Raw genomic sequence first — 21,117 nt, forward strand, 5'->3', positions numbered from 1 at the left:
TGTCGACTAATGGTCGTGACTGTCACCTACACTGCATATTGTTATACAAACTAACAAAAAAGAAATGACAGTTGACGGTTGGTTTTCTTAAACATTTTTGTATTCCTATTTTAAAGAAACGTAATCAGTTTCACTATATTATTTCATCTGCAATTAAATTTTATATACAGATTGGATAATACATATATCTGTGTATCATATGTCACTCAAGTAGATAAATAAAAACAAGCACGTATTCCATTACAACTTTATCACGATTTCAAAAGAATCAGTGAAGAACTTTCGGAGATTTAAGATGTTGTGCAAACGAACATTTACACCTTTATTTATACAGATAGATACAAATATGTTTATTGGCTCTAGGATGTGACTAAAAGAGGAAAGTTTCCTCTTTTTGTTGTCTCCTAACGCTTTGTCTTTTGTGGGTACATAATATAACTTCTTTGACTTACACGTGTATATCAGTGTTTACGTATGTGCTAGACAGGAAACATCGCCCATTTAGAGATGACCTTGAAGTAAAAAGACTGAAAAGGAAGGAGCTTTATTATATATTATGCACGCTTTTTACTGTGATAAATCATGCAAATTCCGGAGGTTTATTTTGTCATGCTTTGCGCATTCATGTGCAGCAATTACTCATCTTACGCAGTAAATAAGAAATGCTAATGGTAGGTTACGCGGTAGAGAGGAAAATGGCAAGGCAGTTGTTGTTGCAAATTGGACAAGAAATAGGGCAATTAACGGATCTGATATGCATGACTCCCTCCATAAATCATGTCTCTATGAACGCAGAAGACTCCCGTTTGCCCAAGTGTGCTAGCAGCGCATGCACGTGTTTTGCAAGCTGGATGTAAGTACAGAGGCAGAGGTCAGATCCTCGAAATCGTCCCCTACCGATTCAATTACAACACTTACGACAGATTCAATTATAACACTTCCGTCTTGCTCATTGATTTTCCGTCGTGATGTAAGGTATAATTTTAATGTTCGCTTAAATGGGAATCGAGTAGGTAACTAAACGACTCTCCTACGCTATCTTTTTCTTTTATTCGTAAAATCGTTGCCTCAGAGCGTTATGAAATGTCGGTTAATATACGTTAGTAGGGACGAGGCGGTCAGGTAAAATATTTTATCAGCCAGATCGAGGTGCCGGCCCAGCATGGCCGAGCGGTTCTAGGCGGTACAGTCTGGAACCGCGCGACCGCTACAGTCGCAGGTTCGAATCCTGCCTCGGGCGTGGATGTGTGTGATGTCCTTAGGTTAGTTAGGTTTAAGTAGTTCTAAGTTCTAGGGGACTGATGACCTCAGAAGTTAAGTCCCATAGTGCTCAGAGCCATTTGAACCATTTGAACCAGATCGAGGTAACTAACAACAAAAAATGTATACGGTTTTACCTCTGTATGAGATACTACCGTGATCATGGCGCAGAATGTACTGCAGCATGCGACGAATGGGAAAAAAAGTACTCCGTCTTCAGGCCACAAGTGGCCCATCGGGACCATCCGACCGCCGTGTCATCCTCAACTGAGAATGCGGATAAGAGGATGTGGTTAGCACACCACTCTCCTGGTCGTTAAGATGGTTTTCTTCGACCGGAGCCGCTACGCTCGAGTAGCTCATCAAGTGGCATCACGAGGCTGAGTGCACCCCAAAAAATGGCAACAGGGCATGGCAGCCTGGATGGTCACCCATCCAAGTGCCAGCTACGCCCGACAGTGCTTAACTTCGGTGATCTCACGGGAACCGGTGTATCCACTGCGTCAATGCCGTTGCCAATGGGAGGAATTACGAAATTTTTAACCGCATGTGTTGGGTAAGATGGAGCATTACTTGTTAGAAAAACTTATAAAAATTCATTAAGTGTGCAGGGTGGTTACAATTAAACTTTCGCTCCTTGAAGAGGCGCCCGCGTTCGATTCCCGGCGGGGTCAGGGATTTTCTCTGCCTCGTGATGGCTGGGTGTTGTGTGCTGTCCTTAGGTTAGTTAGGTTTAAGTAGTTCTAAGTTCTAGGGGACTGATGACCATAGATATTAAGTCCGATAGTGCTCAGAGCCATTTTTTTGAAGAGGCGCACCCATGGAAAAGTGTAATCTTAGGGCAGTGATACTTTGTGAAAACATTTATAAGACTATGCGGAAGAGAAATAACGAAAAAACCATTGAAAAACACATATTTTAATTTTCATATGAAAGGGTAACATTTTTTAATTACGTACCATGTCACAAATGTTGCTCAATATGAGGATAACCTATAACCATGTCAGCATGGAAACGCACTGTAGATTGTTCTGTTACTGCCCGAAACAACTGTTCGCATCATTTTTCGAACGGTGGACTTCGAAACGTTCGTCTGTCATGACACAGCTCACACACTGCTTGCAGACCGCACATTGCTTCCAGCATTCTCAGCCATGGCAACAGCAACTTCAACAGTTTGTGGCGCATGCCATGTAATTCGAAATTCCGAATCATGTTCTTCAACCCCGGTGCGGAAAGAAGACCCCCCCTCCGTATTCCTTTAATGTGTCGGTACTTGCGAAGAACAGAAGCACTGTTCATGCTGGTTTGATAAAACAACAAGTAGAACTCTGCTCGCCTTGTACAGTCCCATGTAAAGTTTAATTTTAATGCACACTGATGCTTGTGTTTTAACGCTACGTCGTTGTACCAGTACTGGCGCCTAACGGCAACTCATTACACGAAAACTGCTAACAAGCAAATCCTGAAGCACACAGCCTGAGTTGGCTACCCATACAGTAAATAGGTTTCTATTCACACTGGCTCAAGTAACCAAAGTATTAATAACTACCCTGTATAACAAAACAGGAGGTAGTGCCGAAGATCGAACAAATATACAGAGAAATGTTTCGCAACAGACGTATGAGTCTACGTCTATGTGATTACTCTGCTAGTCACATAAAGTGCCTGGCAGAGGGTTCAGTGAAACGAGCACTTAAATTTTTCTGTGTGAGTCCTGATTTCTCTTATTTTATCGTGATGATCATTTCTCCCTATGTAGGTGGGTGCGAACAGAATGTTTTCGCAATTGGAGGAGAAAACCGATGATATAAACTTCATGAGAAGCTAGCGCCGCAACGAAAACCGCCTTTGTTTTAATGATTGCCAATCCAGTTCACGTATGATGTCTGTGGCACTATCTCCCCTGTTTCGCGATCATACAAAACCAGCCGCCCTTCTTTGAACTTTTTCGATGCCATCCGTCAGTCCCATCTGATGCGGATCCCACACCGCACAGCAATACTCCAGAATAGGGCGGACAAGCGAGGTGTGAGCAGTCTCTTTAGTACAAATGAATCGCAGTCTTTGGTTTGCTCTACCCACGGTATTAACTATGTGATCGTTGCAAATGGTTCAAATGGCTCTAAGCACTATGGGACTTAACATCTAAGATCATCAGTCCCCTAGACTTAGAACTACTTAAACCTAAGTAACCTAAGGACATCATACACATCCATGCCCGAGGCAGGATTCGAACCTGCGACCGTAACAGCAGCGCGGTTCCGGACTGAAAATCCTAGAACCGCTCGGCCACAGGGGCCGGCGATCGTTCCAATTTAGGTTATTTGTAATTGTATTCCCTAAGTATTTAGTTGAATTTACAGCCTTAAGAGTTGTGTGACTTATCGCGCCATCGAAATTAAGCGGATTTCGTTTAGTTCTCATGTGAATAACTTTACACTTTTCTTTATTCAGGGTCAATTGCCACTTTTCACACCATACAGGTATCTTATCTAAATCATTTTGCAATTCGTTTCGGTCATTTGATGACTTTTACAACACGGTAAATGACAGCATGATCTGCAAACAATCTCATATGGCTGCTCAGGTTGTCTCCTATGCAGAGCAGGAACAACAGAGGGCCTATAACACTTCATTGGGGATCGCCAGATATTACTTTTGATGACTTTCCGCCTATTACTACGAACTGTGACCTTTCTGACAGGAAATCACGAATCCAGTCGCACAACTGAGGCGATACTCCGTAGGCACGCAGTTTGATTAGAAGACGCTTGTGAGGAACGGTGTCGAAAGCCTTCTGGAAAGCTAAAAATATGGAATCAATTTGACGCCCCTTGCCGACAGCATTCATTACTTCATGAGCGTAATGAGCTAGTTGTGTTTCACAAGAACGATGTTTTCTGAATCCGTGTCAATAAATCGTTTTCTTCGAGATAAATCATAATGTTCGAACACAGTATATATTCCAAAACCCTACTGCAATTCGATGTTTATGGGCCTACTGCAATTCGATGTTTATGGGCCTGTATTTCAGCGTCATCCTAATTGACAGACTCTGGTCGATAGACAGTACCAAGTTAAAAATGGAACAAAAGTATCATGGGCAAGTGCTACTGTGTATACTGGTATTATGGTAATCTTATACACTGGAATTTTTGATGAGATCGATGCCTTCTCAATATGTATAAAATCTCATTAGTGTCCAGACCGCGTCAAATCGGAGTTGAAACTCGAGCTTTCGAATATTAATAACATGCTCTTCGTCAAGAGATGACTCTCTGCAGGGAAGGCAGTCTACTTTCTTTATTGTGACGTTCAGGCTTGTCAGTGATCGGCTGATGCCGCTTGGAATTATTGTGACTTCTGTTGGTGATGTCGCCTCGAGGACGGAATTCGCCTGTTCCATCCAGGAAATCGGTAATTTGGTGATATGCCACCACTCTACCACTGGGCCGCGACTGAGGGTGTAGAAGGGACTGTAGAGAACCCCAGCATCAACTGTCCCGCTCAAGAGTTGTAATAAAGGATTGTATACCTTTTAAAGACGCTCCATCTCAAGTGCTTATGTTCGGGCACCACTCAAATTATAGCTCCTGTCTGTCACAATTATTACTGCATATGCGAATTGCTACCGCTTCTTTTATTGTGAAATCCCCTTACGTCGGTTCGTGGAATGGGACCTTCGTTTTCCCGAAGCCGATGTTGTGCCCGGTCTACGTTGAGTGCAGCGCTCCGCTAAGGTGGGGATTGTCTTCCCTACGTAATTTTGGTCACATTACCGTGGGACATTATAGACACCAGGCACTCTCAAATCCAGGCTGTCATACAGGGGACACAGCAAATCCATAATATTCCGTGAAGGTCGGAATACTTGTTTAATACCACATTTCCGTAATACGCGCCCAAATTTGCTTGAGGCTGTTCGCAGAATGGAACGAATGCTAGGGGTTCATCTCCTTCCGTTGGGTGCATGACTTTGCACCTATGTTTACCAGCAAATGCAAATCTACTTCGATGAAGTTTGCATCCATTTTTCCTAAATAGTTTCTTAAGGTGTTTTAATTCAGAACTCAGGGGATTTTGGTCAGAAATTATCTGCGCTCTCAGGTTATTTTACACAAGGGTGCCGCTGCGAATATGATGATGATTTGAAACCTAAACTGCGAAACGCCGACATGCAGAAACAGTTAGTATTGCCTGATCATCTGCAAAAGCTAGGCAAAACACCTGGATGTCGCCTTTAGGTCTGCCACGTCGTATGAGTTTCCAGTAGTTTTGGTTCTTAAGTTATTTTTCTTACACTCTGATGACATTGTCCAGCACAAGATTAAAGCGGGTAGGGTTCAAATGGTTCAAATGGCTCTGAGTACTATGGGACTCAACTTCTGTGGTCATCAGTCCCCTAGAACTTAGAACTAATTAAACCTAACTAACCTAAGGACATCACACACATCCATGCCCGAGGCAGGATTCGAACCTGCGACCGTAGCAGCAGCGCGGCTCCGGACTTCAGCGCCTAGAACCGCACGACCACCACGGCCGGCAAAGCGGGTAGGGGGCAGACAACTCTGATGAACACTGGTTTTGATCAGAATTGGTTCTGACACTTCGCCCATTAATTTACTTTGGTTGTTGTGTTGTTGAGTGTTTGTCTGTCGACATTTCAAGTGTTCGGGTCGAGTCCTTGTTATTCGAGGATTATAAGAAAGGATTGCCAATCGTGTGAATCACAAAGGAGCCTATAATGGAGCTGTTCCTGAGTGCTTTACGTTAGGCAACGGCCTTGCCGCAGTGGATACACCGGTTCCCGTCAGATCACCGAAGTTAAGCGCTGTCGGGCGTGGCCGGAACTTGGATGGGTGACCATCCGTTCCGCCACGCACTGTTGCCATTTTTCGGGGTGCACTCAGCCTCGTAATGCCAACTGAGGAGCTATTCGACCGAATAGTAATGGCTCCGGTAAGAAGAAAACCATCATAACGGCCGGGAGAGCGGTGTGCTGACCATACGCCCCTCCTATTCGCATCCTCATCTGAGGGTGACACGTCGGTCGGATGGTCCCGATGGTCCACATGTAGCCTAAAGACGGAGGACTTTAAACTCCACGGCTGGCCGTGGTGCATTATAGGAATTAATATGCACATGCATGGTTTGGTTTAGCGATGTAGGCCACATTGATTTGGTGGGCTTCGTCAATAAGCAAAATTGTTGCATTTGGGGGACATAGAATCCGCATTCACGATCGAAAAGTCTCTTCGTCCTCAACAGGTGACTGTATGGTGTGCAACGTCTAGTCACGGAATAATCGATTCGATATACCTTGATGGCACGGTGACTACCGAACGGTATGTGAAGATTTACGAAGATGATTTCATCCCCATTATCCAATGTACCCTGATTTCGACAAGATGTGGTACATGCAAGGCGGAGTTCGACCCCATGGCTTTGGGGACTGCAACCTGGCTCTGGGGTACAAAGAGGCCACCGACATTGTGCTCGATTGGCCGACATATTCTCCCGATCTGAACCATGTGAATCTTTTTGTGAGGCTATATTATAGACTAAACTAAACTAAATTCCGTCCGAACAGGCCACGAAGGCCCAACGGTACCGACAGGCCGCCGTGTCATCCTCAGCCGACAGGCGTCACTGGATGCGGATATGGAGGAGCACGTAGTCAGCACACCGCTCTCCCGACCGTATGACACTTTACGAGACTGGAGCCGCTACTTCTCAATCAAGTAGCTCCTCAGTCTGCCTCACAAAGGCTGAGTGGATCCCGCCAGCCAACTGTGCTCGGCAGACCAGACGGTCACCTTTCAGAGCGCTAGCTCATCCCGACGGCGCTTAACTTCGATGATCTGGCGGGAACCGGTGTTACTACTGCGGCAAGGCCGTTGGCATATTAAAGACAAAGTGTACAGCAATAACCTCAATAGCACTGCTGAGCTGAAAACAGGCGTTCAGGAGGTCATCGACAGCATCGATGTTCCACTTCAGTGGGTTATGCAGAATTTCGCTATTCGTGTGCGCCACATCATCGCCAATGATGGCAGGAATATCGAACATCTCATAATGTAAATCCGAATATCTGTAATGACGTTTACATGTTGAATAAAATATGTGCACGTCATAGTTTGTAACTAATTTATGTTTCTTTCATATAGCTGAATAATTGTCACCATATATATTATACGAGGTGCCCCTCCTAGCAGCCTTCAGGAGCATTTTCTCTCACGTTCCGACAGATATTACTATCATTTTTATAATGTGTCGCTTGAGTCAGCCCAAATAAATAGTGCTCATGGGGTCTTTCTAGGGACGCCCATTGCCGACAGAAACTTTCGGCTTGTTTCCCGTTACGAGAAAACTGTTTTCTTTTATTTTTTTCTTTTATTTTTTTAAAGAACTTTTACGTGCCCATTTGAATGAGCGATTCTAAATTAGTGCAGTACGATATTTGTTTTATCGATATGCGTTAATGGGGACTGTAAAACACAAAAAATAATCAGTACTCCAAGAGCGACAGCAGTGTCCTGGCCTGCGCTGATTACTACCCCTATTCAGCAACGCTCCTCAGTGACTGTCCCTCTTAATGCATATCGATGCCGCGCGGGATTAGCAGAGCGGTCAAGGGCGCTGCAGTTATGGACTGTGCGGCTGGTCCCGGCGGAGATTCGAGTCCTCCCTCGGGCATGGGTGTGTGTGTGTGTGTCCTTAGGATAATTTAGGTTAAGTAGTGTGTAAGCTTAGGGACTGATGACCTTAGCAGTTAAGTCCCGTAAGATTTCACACACATTTGAACATTTTTGCATACCGATTAAATAAAAATCGCACTAGACCAACCTGGGACCGCTCAGTCGAATGGACACGTAAAATCCCGCTGTAAAGATCATTTTGCTCGTAACGGGAAACAAAACTACACTCACTGTCGACAGCGGGCGTCACATGGAAGACTAGATGAGCAGTGGCTCTTGGTGCTAACTGCAGCCACACATTGCGGAAAAGATATTGCTAGTATGTGCCGAAACACCATAGAAAATGAGCCTGACGACTTTTAGGAGAGACACATGGTATATGAATATATTCCTCAAATGATAGTAGGCAGAGGAACACATACACTACTGGCCATTAAAATCGCTACACCAAGAAGAAATGCAGATGATAAACGGGTATTCATTGGACAAATATATTATACTATAACTGACATGTGATTACATTTTCACCCAATTTGGGTGCATAATTCCTGAGAAAACAGTACCCAGAACAACCACCTCTGGCTGTAATAATGGCCTTGATACGTCTGGGCATTGAGTCAAACAGAGCTTGAATGGCGTGTACAGATACAGCTACCCGTGCAGCTTCAGCACGATACCACAGTTCATCAAGAGTAGTGACTGACGTATTGTGACGAGCCAGTTGCTCGGCCACCATTGACCAGACGTGTTCAGTTCGTGAGAGATCTGGAGAATGTACTGGCCAGGGCAGCAGTCGAACATTTTCCGTATCCAGAAAGGCCCGTACAGGACCTGCAACATGCGGTCGTGCATTATCCTGTTGAAATGTAGGGTTTCGCAGGGATCGAATGTAGGGTAGAACCACGGGTCATAACAAATCTGAAATGTAACGTCCACTGTTCAAAGTGCCGGCAATGCGAACAAGAGGTGACCGAGACGTGTAACCAATGGCCCCCCATACCATCACACCGGGTGATACGCCAGTATGGCGATGACGAAAACACGCTTCCAATGTGCGTTCACTGTGATGTCGCCAAACACGGATGTGACCATCATGATGCTGTAAACAGAACCTAGATTCATCCGAAAAAATGACGTTTTGCCATTCGTGCACCCAGGTTCGTCGTTGACTACACCACAACAGGCACTCGTCCTATCTGTGATGCAGAGTCAAGGGTAACCGCAGCCATGGTCTCCGAGCTGATAGTCCATGCTGCTGGAAACGTCGTAGAACTGTTCGTGCAGATGGTTGTTGTCTTGGAAACGTCCCCATCTGTTGACGCAGGGATCGCAACGTGGCAGCACGAACCGTTACAGCCTTGCGGATAAGATGCCTGTTATCCCGACTGCTAGTGATACGAGATACGAAGCCGTTGGCATTCAGCACGGCGTTCCGTATTACCCTCCTGAACCCACCGATCCCATATTCTGCTAACAGTCATTGGATCTCGACCAACGCGAGCAGCAATGTCGCGATATGATAAACCGCAGTCGCGACAGGCTACAATGCGACCTTTATGAAAGTCGGTAACGTGATGGTACGCATTTCTCCTCCTTACACGAAGCATCACAAAAACGTTTCACCAGGCAACGCCGGTCAACTGCTGTTTGTGTATGAGAAATCGGTTGGAAACTTTCCTCATGTTAGCACGTTGTAGGTGTCGCCACCAGCGCCAAACTTGTGTGAACGCTCTGAAAATCTAATCATTTGCATATCACCGCATCTTCTTCCTGTCGGTTAAATTTCGCGTCTGTAGCACGTCATCTTCGTGGTGTAGCATTTTTAATGGCCAGATGTGTAATTCTGTTACGAGGTTTGTCCGTAAAAGAAGGTTTCCCCGGACCTGCACCTGTGAGGAACGCTGTTACGCGGGATCCGGAAACGCTGGCATGTGCGTAGCTTGGTTCTCCCTATCCCATTTCCGCCGCGGCAGGCTGTCTCCGGCGCTTAGTCTTGGCTTGGCAGCCGTTAGAGATGATCCTCCCACTCTCTATTCACGCCAGGTGCGAATTACCCTCTGTGATTCGTTTTTGTGTGCAAAAAAGACTGCGCCGAAGGATATTCATTCCCAAGGGTGTGGAATCTACGGAGAAACGTGCATGAGCGTACAAAATGTGTGAAAATGATGCAGAGAATTCAAGGGCAGACATACAGATGTCCATGACGAACAGCTTTCTGGGAGGCCATCGGTTTCAGACGAAAAGATTACAAAAGTGAAAGAAGCAATGCTGAAAGATCGACGGATGACGGTTCGGGAGCTCTGCGAGATGATCCCTGATGTTAGCAAGACCAGCACTGACAAAATTTTGAGATACCGTTTAGGGTATGCTAAGGTTTATGCAAGCGGGGTCCCGAGAACGGGAACGTGTGGAAGCCGCCCGTAAATTTCGTCAGGCCTATGCAACTGATGGCGAGGAATTCTTGGCCTCTGTTGTCACTGGGGACGAGACCTGGGTCCGCTACACAACACCGGGAACGAAACAACAATCCCGTCAGTGGCAACATCGTCCGCCCCCGGTAGCTGAGTGGTCAGCGCGACAGAATGTCAATCCTAAGGGCCCGGGTTAGATTCCCGGCTAGTTATCAGATTTTTCTCCGCTCAGGAACTGGGTGTTGTGTTGTCCTAATCATCATAATTTAATACCCATCGACACGCAAGTCGCTGAAGAGCCATCAAATCGAAAGACTTGCACCCGGCGACGGGAGTCTCTAGTCACACGACATTTACATTTAGTGCAAACATCCAGCGTCGCTGAAGCCGTGGAAACTTAAACCAACACTGTCTGCCGGCAAAGTGATGGCCAGCGTGTTTTGGGACAGGAAGCGGTTATTGTTCTGTGGATTCCTGCCTGCTGGTACAACAATCAATGCGGAGGGCTACAGTGAAAAGTTGTAGAACCTTTACCGCTTGAACCGAAACAAGAGGAGAGGCATGCTCACAAAGGGAGTGCGTTTCCATCAGGACAACACTTATTCGCACATCGCCCATGTGACAACCAATCTCAACAACAAATTTGGGTGGAATACTCTCTCAAACCAGCCCTACAGCCCAGACATAGCCCCAAGAGACTTACATCTCTTCCCTGACTTGAAGAAGCACCTGGGTGGCACACATTTCACAATTGGAGAAGAGCTGAAAGAAGAGTTTTCAAACTGACTTTGTGACACGGCGGGAGAGTTTTACGATGCAGGCATACAGAAGATGGTACACCAAATGCAAAAATGCATTAATCTCAATGGAGATTATGTCGAAAAATAGGTAAAAGCCTAAGCTCTCCGCACATGGATTATTCGGTGTCAATAAACATATTTAATATTGTGGAAAATAAGTGAGAACTTTATGTTATGGACAACCCTCGTGCATTGGTAATAAAATTAAAGTATATGGTGCCTGGAACCTGCTATTGCTGTGTAGACACTGGCTTGTTGGACTCTCATATTACGCTCTGTACTTGTATCAAACCTTGCGACTGTTTACTTGTTTCGAAGAATTCTGGTCTTTTAAACATGAGTTCGAATACAAATCTGAAATAGTTTTTTTAAAAAAAAGGTTCAAATGGCTCTGAGCACTATGGGACTTCACATCTGAGGGCATCAGTCCCCTAGAACTTAGAACTACTTAAACTTAACTAACCAAAGGACAACACGCACATCCATGCCCGAGGCTGGTTTCGAACTTGCTATCGTAGCTGTCGGGCGATTCCTGACTGACGCCCCTAGAACCGCTCGGCCACACCGGCCGGCTGAAATACTTTTCCTAAGTCCCTTCTGATACGTTAGAAGTTTGCATATTCACAGTCCAGTCAAATCAATGTGAACGACCTCAGTGACTCACTTTCTGCACGTCCGCGCTGCACAAGACAGTTATTCAGAGTTTTGATCGGCGGTCACGTTAATGTGACTGGACAGCGTAGCCCCTTACCGCTGGCTGTCGGGAATGGCAGATGTCGTGCCTTGCTCCCGCGTTTGAATTGCCGCGGGAAGAGCAGCCGACAACTTTCCGCAGTGCTGGCACCCTTGTCCGTATTTTGCTGTTCCATTAAGGCAGAGGTGACACGCATGGAATTATTGCCAGCTCTCGGAGACAAATGAGTATCTTCCAACTAGGGCCGATTTTATCCACTACTGGCAGCACAGTGAAAAGGTTCAATTTATCGTTGCCAAACAGGAACAAGAGTCGTAGCTGGCTCTTTATGTACGCTGTGAAAAGTAGGGCCAAAAGGAAGTACGAGGGTCACTCCAAAAGAAATGCACACTATTTGTTTTAAATCCCTCTTTTATTATACATGTTTAAAAGTTTTACAGTGTGTGGATAAATCCTTTAGGAACAATATTTTCATTTCTCCACATAATTTCCATCCCTCTCAACTGCCTTACGCTATCTTGGAACCAGCGCCGGTATACTCGAACGGTAAAATTCTGGACCAACCTCTTGGAGCCAATGTTTGGCAGCGTGCACAAGGGAGTCATCATCTTCAAACCTTGTTCCACGAAGAGAGTCTTTCAGTTTCCCAAAGAGATGAGAGTCACATGGCGCCAGGTCAGGACTGTAAGGCAGGTGTTTCAGTGTTGCCCATCCGAGTTTTATGATCGCTTCCATGGTTTTTTTGACTGACATGTGGCCGTGCGTTGTCGTGCAACAGCAATACATCCTGCTTTTGCCGATGTGGTCGAACACGACTCAGTAGAGCTTGAAGTTTCTTCAGTATCGTCACATATGCATCAGAATGTATGGTGGTTCCACTTGGCATGATGTCCACAAGCAAGAGTCATTCGGAATCTAAAAACACTGTATCCATAACTTTTCCGGTAGAAGGTGTGGTTCTGAATTTTTTTTTCCTTGGGTGAATTTGCATGATGCCACTCCATTGATTTCCTCTTCGTCTCTGCTGAAAAATGATGGAGCCATGTTTCATCACCTGTAACAATTCTTCCAAGAAATTCACCTCCACCATTCTCGTACTGTTGCAAAAGTTCGCTGCATACCGTTTTTCTTGTTTCTTTGTGAGCCACTGTCAACATCCTGGGAACCCACCTGGCACAAACCTTTTTAAAGCCAACACTTTCAGTATTTTGCAAACACTTCCTTCCCCTATCCCAACGTAGCGTGACAATTCGTTCACTGTGATGCGTCTGTCAGCAGTCACCAATTCGTTAACTCTCTGCACATTGTCTGGAGTGTGGGCAGTACGAGGCCTGCCGCTGCAAGGACAATCCTCAATACTGCCGGGCACGCTTTCATCATGTAACCTACTTGCCCACCGCCTAACTATACTGCGATCGACAGCAGCATGTCCATACACCTTTTTCAACCTCCTGTGGATGTTTCACACTGTCTCGTTTTCACAGCACAGGAATTCTATGACAGAACGTTGCTTCTGACGAACGTCAAGTGTAGCAGCCATCTTGAAGACATGCTGTGACGGCGCTACTCACGGGAACATGTTGAACTAAGTTTGAAAACAAGCGGGAAGGATGTATATAAACACGGTAAAACTTTCACACATGCAGAACGAAAACTGTATTTTTACAAAAATAGTGTGCATTTCTTTTGGAGTGACACTCGTAAATTCTACCTTCGTGGCGTAGGACGATCGTACTGCTTCCTGTGAAGATAGAAAGCTGACATAAGAGCCGCACTTCGCGTTGTTCTGCCTGGGGACTGTATGCTTGTGTTGTTCCCATCATTTCATCATCATCATCATCATCATCATCATCATCATCATCATCATCATCATTTGTGGCAGTCGCTATATTGGACTGAGTACTAATCGGACTGTGTAAAAATTGGGATTTTGTACAGTTGCTGATGGGCGCGCAGTTGAGCGCCCCGCAGACCAAACATCATCATCATCATCATCATCGACACTTCGCGTTGTTCAGCCTTTAAATTCAATTTCATTTCTCGGTTCTTTTTGTGAAAAATGTCGACACCAACATTAATGAACGTTGTATCACAGTGCTCGTCTTTTCAAGAGCAGTCTAATGCATTTAAATAAAAGTGTAGCATTCCACTAAAGAATACATTCTTGTTTCGTTACCTCTGTCGTACAATAATTGGGTGTATTACCCATGCAACAAACTTACGCGCCCCTCTGTTTACTATCATTGTCGATATCTTAAACCGTTCACAAAACAAAAGAGGTGCAAGTTTTAGGTAATTCACAGTATGTATTGGATGCTCGCACGTTTCAGCAAAAACGGTTAGGATGGTGGTCCTTAGTATGGACGTTCAAAAGAGTTCCAACTACGTACTTTAAATGTCGTCCGATAGATGGGGTCCACTGGAGGTTGTAAAAAACATAAGGTCCAAGGGTTTAAAGATCAAGCCGTGAAGATTATTTCTACGCATCTTTCTAAATTTCAGCGCTATGCGATACTAACACACAAACGCAGTACAGTGCCTTCGGTCGAAGACGTAAGGCAACAGCTCTTTTAACATTCGAAATACTTTATATAACGTTGGGAATCGTTAATCTTTTTCTGTTTTTATTAAATCTTCAAAATAACTATTCTTGTATATAAAATATTTGTGACTGCACCAAACGCGTGTAGTCTGGAAAGATGATGTTATCAGGTGCGCTGTAACACTGTTACTGTAGAAATGCTGATACGTGGTAAAGTCGTCTATGAGCTGCCGTGGAAGGATGAAGTTTGGGCGCCAATACAGGGTGTGATAATGTGGCACGACTGGACGAGGTATTAGTCACAAATTGCCTCTTTACAGTGTGCAGGGATGTTGACACTCGTGAGTGACTCTCAAGGCCTTGTCAATTGCACTGTTATTGAAGTGTTGCAGTCTTTCGCTTGACAAGTTACTTTCTTTTTAGGTCGTCATTCCTTGGACCGGTGTGATGCACCTCGGCACGAATTCCTTTCAGGTACCGACCTATTCATGTCAGAGTAGTACTTGTACCCAATATTCTCAATTATCTGTTGGATTTATTCCATTCTCTGTCTTCTTCTCTTCAGCTCCCTCAAGTATCATGGAATCTATACCTAGATATCTTCACAAATGACCTGCCAACCTGCCCTATCGTGTCAACGTTTTCCACATGTCCCTTTCCTCGCTGATTCTGTGGAGAAACTTCTCATTTCTTATCAGTCCACCTAAAGTTAGACATCTTTGTATGGTACCCCATCTCAGACGCTCGATTCTCTTCAACTCTGGTTTTTCCACATGCATGATTCACATGCATACAATGCTGTGCTCCAAAAGTACAATCTGAGAAATTTCTTCCTCAAATTAAAGCAGACCTTCGATACTAATAGACCCTTTTTGTCCTGGAAATTCATATTTTCTTGTGTTAGTATCCTTTTCATATCGTTCTTGCCTCCTCCGTCATGGGTTATTTTCCTTCCAAGGTAGCAGAATTTCTTCATTTCGTCTGCTGTGTGATCCCAAATTTTGATACTCATCTCTGCTAATTCCAGTTATTACGTCTTTCTTCGGTTCACTTTTAACCCATAGCGTGTGCTCATTAAACTATTCGATTCATTCAACATATTCTGCAGTCTTCTTCACGTTCATTGAGGTTGATGTTATCTGGGAATCTTAACACTGATATCCTTTGATCAAGGAGTTTAATTCCACTCCTAAACTTATCTTCTATTTCCACCATTGCTTCTTCGATATACAGAATAAACGGTAGCGGCAAAAGACTATCTCTCCGTCTTATACCCTTTCCAATCGGAGCGCTTCGTTGTTGGTCATCCATTCATATGGTTACCACTTTATTCTGTGCGTATTGTATATTACTTGTCTTTCTCTACAGCTTATACCTATTTTCCTGAGAATTTCGAACATCTTGCACCATGTTGCACTGTCGAACGCTTTTTTTATGTCGACAAATCCTACGAGTGTGTCTTGATTTTTCTGGAGTCTTGCTTCCGTCATCAAGAGCAAAGTCAGAACTGCCTCTTCGGTGCGATTGCCCTTCCTAAAGGCAAACTCACGAGTTACCATGTAACGTATTAAAGTGCGTGTTAGCTATATATAGAAGTTGTCTTAAGTTTGCAATTTTAGTTTCTTAATATCTTGCTATTTTAATTTTTTCTTTTTTTTTCGCAGACATCATTTGCCGTATTTTTAAAAAGCCGAAACCGGTAATGATCTTTCTGTCCCGAGGCTGGAAAGATATATGAAAAATAGAAAAAAAACTTCATCCTTGATCTGTTTTGAAGGGATAATGCAGTGATTATTTTCTTCCCGGACAGCAATGACGTGCCAAGATTGTTCACGTGTTTGTACCACTTTAATGACTTCTTGCGTGTGCTCATACGTCAGTCGATTCTACAACTTCGTTGTCTAGCCAAATTATAGGTAATTACGAGTTGATTCCTGACAAAATTCCAGTGAAACTAAACACTACACCTTCAGTTGCTATTAATTCACTGATAGACAATACCACCACTTTCAGTCTCATGAAAGGACATTATCCAGAAGAGACATTTCGCTTGGCCGAAATTCTGTATTTCATAGTGGCTCTGCATGGGTCCAAAAGCCATCACAGGTTTCTTAATTGGTAAGTTAACTGAAACTGGAACTGTCCAATTCAAGATTGGATAACGCCATTCAGTGTTTTTTCTGAATCGGTTAGAAGCTCGCGTCATAATATTTGAGCAGTTATGAAGGTGGGTATTACTTTTAATTATATGACGGAGAGATCTGTCACCTCTTACGTGACGCCGGCCTCTGTGGCCGAGCGGTTCTAGGCGTTTCAGTCTGGAACTGCGCTGCTGTTACGGTCGCAGGTTCGAATCCTGCCCGGGGCATGGATGTGTGTGCTGTCCTTAGGTTAGTTAGGTTTAAGTAGTTCTAAGTTCTAGGGGACTAATGACCTCAGATGTTAAGTCCCATAGATCTTAGAGCCATTTGAACCATTTTTGTTACGTGACGGCACGTCTCATGTTTTTGGATTTAATGTATACCCAGTACCGCGTATTGTTTGTCGGGCCACAGTGAGGAAAATGAGGAACAGGGAAGCAGGAAGTTCGATATCTGTTATTGTTGTGCTATGTCCTAATGTACATTCGATATCAGGTCTATTTTGGACCAAGTGATCGGTTCGTGATCACCGTGTGCTCGCGTCCGTCGAGTTACGTCGTTAATTTGTTTCCATTCTACTGTAGGCGTCTAGTTTTCTTGAGCACGAGTTAGGTCACGGTGCTGGCCTTCGACAAAGTCAAAGGACAAAACAAGTTTAAATTACAGCCACGAGTCGGGACGAAGTATACGACATAGGGGGACGAGTAATCTACGACGGTTGTAAAAAGCAAGTTGGCGTAATAAGAGTGAATGATCCTCGACCTGAAGGCCACCTTAGGACGATAGGTAGAAGCTGTCGTCTCTCATTACTTTTGCTTAATGGCGAAGTCATACATGTCATGAAAAAAGTGAATGGAAATATCTGAAGACTAATAAATCTACAAGACAAATATGCTAAGTGTTGACGAAGATACAAACAGCGTAAGGCCGATGGGAGGGAGAAGTACTGGCTGGAATGGTCAACATAACAGAACTTTATATTGTAAATTAATATTATTATTGTTGTATTGTATTATTTTGTTATATTATAAAGCAGTATTTATTATGGAGCAGTGATCACTACAGCAGCAACAGAACTTGAAAGAGGGCTGTCCTATTTGCCATGAAGATTTTCAAAAGTTTACGAATTTTTCAGGTAGCAACTTGAGTCTTTCAAACACCAGTTTAAATCAATACGAACACTTTTCTCCAAGCTGTTATCAGAAAACTTTGTAAAACTTATTTTGATATCGAAATACGTAAATCTCAGTCCAGGGCAATAGAGCTGTGTGAAAATTTTATAGCCGGCCGGGGTGGTCGAGCGGTTCTAGGCGCTACAGTCTGGAACCGCGCGACCGCTACGGTCGCAGGTTCGAATCCTACCTCGGGCATGGATGTGTGTGATGTCCTTAGGTTAGTTAGGTTTAAATACTTCTAAGTTCTAGGGGACTGATGACCTCAGAAGTTAAGTCCCAGTTCATCTGCTCTGCAACCTGTCACTATTAGGAATATTGATCTGACTGTCCAAAACCAAATTTCATTTGGCGTACTGTAAGTAGGCTGTTTAAGTTTTTATGTTGGTAACGTCACGTAGCGCTCATGTACCTTGAACCTAACATAGCATGTACCAAAAATTGTGAAAATGATAATTCTGAGGAGAAAGGAAGAAAAGGTGGAAGGCATGCTGAGTGAAGATCGGTTTGAATTCAGGAGGGGATTAGGAGCAAAAGAAGTGATTCTGGCACTGAGGTTTCTTACCGAAAAGCAAATACAGAAAAAATACACTAACTTACATTGCCTTTGTACACCAGGAAAAGGCATTTTGATGATGTTGTCTGACAAGAGATGGTCAGAGTGGTGAAGAAAGCAGGCCTAAAATACAAAGTCATGCGGGTAGTATACAACTTTTATAAGAACAAAGTCGCTGTGAGTAGAAATTTTCGTCAGGAGCAAGTAGCAAAAATTAGAAAATGCTTGTAACGAGAATGGGCTCGTTCTCCTCTTATTTTCAATGCTTGCAACCAGGGAACTTTACGCCAAGTTCGTGAAACTACTGAGGTGGGAATCAAAATTAATGGACAGAAGCTAGAGATGCTGCGTTACGCAGATGATATTGCTATGGTCACGGAGACGAAAGGAGATCTGGAGAACGTCCTCAGCACAATGGAAAGGGTTCTCTGTAATGAATATGGCATGAGAATGAACAAGCCAAAAACTAGTGTGATGGTATACAGCACTGAAAAAGAATGTGAATCTTTAAGAATAATAATTGGAAGAGAGGAGCTACCAATTCGTGAAGTAGTAATACAATCGATGATACAAGCCGGAACGAAACTGTGAGCAGTATAAGACAGTCCAAAATTGCATTTCATTTAAGAAATAACTCACTCACCAGCAAGAACATCAGAGTGGAAATAAGGAAAGGGATTATGAAAGCATTTGTTTGGAGTGTGGCTCTATATGGGTGTGAAACGTGGACAGCAGGCAAACAAGAGAGAAGACGGCTAGGTTTGGTGCAACACAAAGATGATGTTCAGCTGGAGAGACACAGTTACCAGTGAGGAGCCGCTGAGAAGTGTACAGAAAACGAGATCTCTGTGTAGACACATCCAAAGAAGAAGAGACTAACTCGTAGAACACATTTTAAGACACAACAACGTCGTCAGAACAATATCTAGACGGAGTTATTGGGGGAAGGAATCGCCGGGGACGAACAACGATGTCATACATGCAGCACATTTATTTATGGATGATGTCGGATGCACTAAATGCGAATAAATGAAGAGGAAGGCAGACAGAAGAGGGGAATGGCTTACTACTGCAAACCACCTCCGCGTTGAGCACTACAGAGAGAGAGAGAGAGGGATTGGCAATAGGCAGTCTTATCCACTGCACAAACTTATCTCGCACAATTCTGTTGAATACAAACTACGTATGTCTTTCATTTATAGAGTGCCCTCAAATCGTGCGCAATATTTTTAAAGGAAATAGCAAAGCTGAACTAGAAACAAAATCCTGTGAATATACACTGATGAACCAGAATATATGACTCAAATTCTTATCAGTGTATAAGTCCACCTTTAGAATGCAATAGAGCAGCGATTCTTTCTGGCATGGCTTGTTAGGTTCTTGGAGGCCACCAAATGTTGACAGAGGTAACACAGTTCTCGTAAATTAAGAGCCGAGCTGTTGCCTGATGGCGTACAAGATGTGCTCCTCCGGGTTTAGATAAACCGAATTTGACGGCCAATAAATCAACGACTCTGGCAATGATTTTGCTTTCAGTCGCTGGATTTCACGATATCTACACACTTTCATTCCTGAGAAATGTAGGAACTGTCTGTTGCGTAGCAAATTATTCCGAATCTTACTTCCTTTTCAGTGAAGTGAGCAGTGTTATAGTGCGTCTTCTTATATAGCCGGGAAGAGAGCAGTTTTTTTTTCCACATCGTTGCAGCTGTCGTTGTACGTCATGCGTACCTACTCCCTATGAATTTAAATAAGTAGTATTAAATTTCATTCGATATTTTTCACATTCCGTATACAGACCTGTATTAATAAAACAACTATGCTGTAAAAAGTTCTTCAGCATATCTTCAATACATTTTGGAGACATAAATTTTAACCTAAAAGCCCCAACTACTTTTCTGGTGTTACGAAACAGAGTAGGGACTATACCGTGTTCATTGATAATTTCAGCTGAAACTATAACTAAGAAGATTCAGTTCATATAAGAAGATTCAGTTCATATAAGTTTAAAAAAAAAAACTTCTCTTTGATTTCATTACAATAGCTGAACATATAATATTAACCCCTTTAAAATTATTATTTAACTATGTTTTGTTGCGTGAGTGTCGTGATGAGACTGAGAGAATGTTTGAAGGACATGCGTAATTCGTGGAAGTTTTATTTTATCAAGTGTTATGTAAAATGTTTGCGTGGAAAATTTCTTGTGCAATCATAAATCATGTGGTGTATGTGAAGTATGTCACAGTGTGCATGCTTTTGGGAAAAAATAACAAGAAGGAATAATAGGTGTTAAATCAGTTTGTATTTGATTTCTGGAAGTATTTCGTATTTTGTTTTATTTAAATTAGACTTGATTTCGCAAATGTAGAATTTTCATTTGTAAATTGCTTTGTGTAATTTAATTCAATGATGTAAGAATTACCGCGACTATTTGAGGGCTGGAGCTGTTCTGAATGGCTGCCTAAATTATCAGCCAATAGGAATTAAGAAGTTCTTGCGCTTTGTGTAGGGATTTGTAATATGGTTCTGTGTCGCTAGGAATTGCTTGTGAAAAGTCTTATTGTACAGATCAACGTGGAACTGATGCACGTGAATTTCTAAGATGAAAGAAATCTCACGTTCTATCGGCTCTGTTATCGAGATTATAAAGCGACTTCAGTTTTGAACGCTATAGTGAAAGTCTGTAAATTTGAAGAGTGTTTTTTGGTTGTTAGTTGCGTGTGAACATTCTTATCGTACATAAAACTCCGCATGGCATATTTCGTGAACGTCTTGGAACACTTTGACGAACACTTTTTTTAAGGAGCCCACCGAACGACCTGATGTAATTCGCGAGTAGC

The 21,117-nt window shown here is 43.4% G+C and overlaps 1 pseudogene; it reads left to right on the plus strand.

Moving 5' to 3' along the window:
• The first annotated feature begins 6,036 nt into the window (after window positions 1-6,036).
• On the plus strand, window positions 6,037-6,154 carry LOC126093145 (5S ribosomal RNA; annotated as a pseudogene).
• The last annotated feature ends 14,963 nt before the right edge of the window (window positions 6,155-21,117 follow it).

This window comes from Schistocerca cancellata, chromosome 7 (assembly GCF_023864275.1).
Source record: "Schistocerca cancellata isolate TAMUIC-IGC-003103 chromosome 7, iqSchCanc2.1, whole genome shotgun sequence".
In the NCBI taxonomy this organism is placed as follows: Eukaryota; Metazoa; Arthropoda; class Insecta; order Orthoptera; family Acrididae; genus Schistocerca; species Schistocerca cancellata.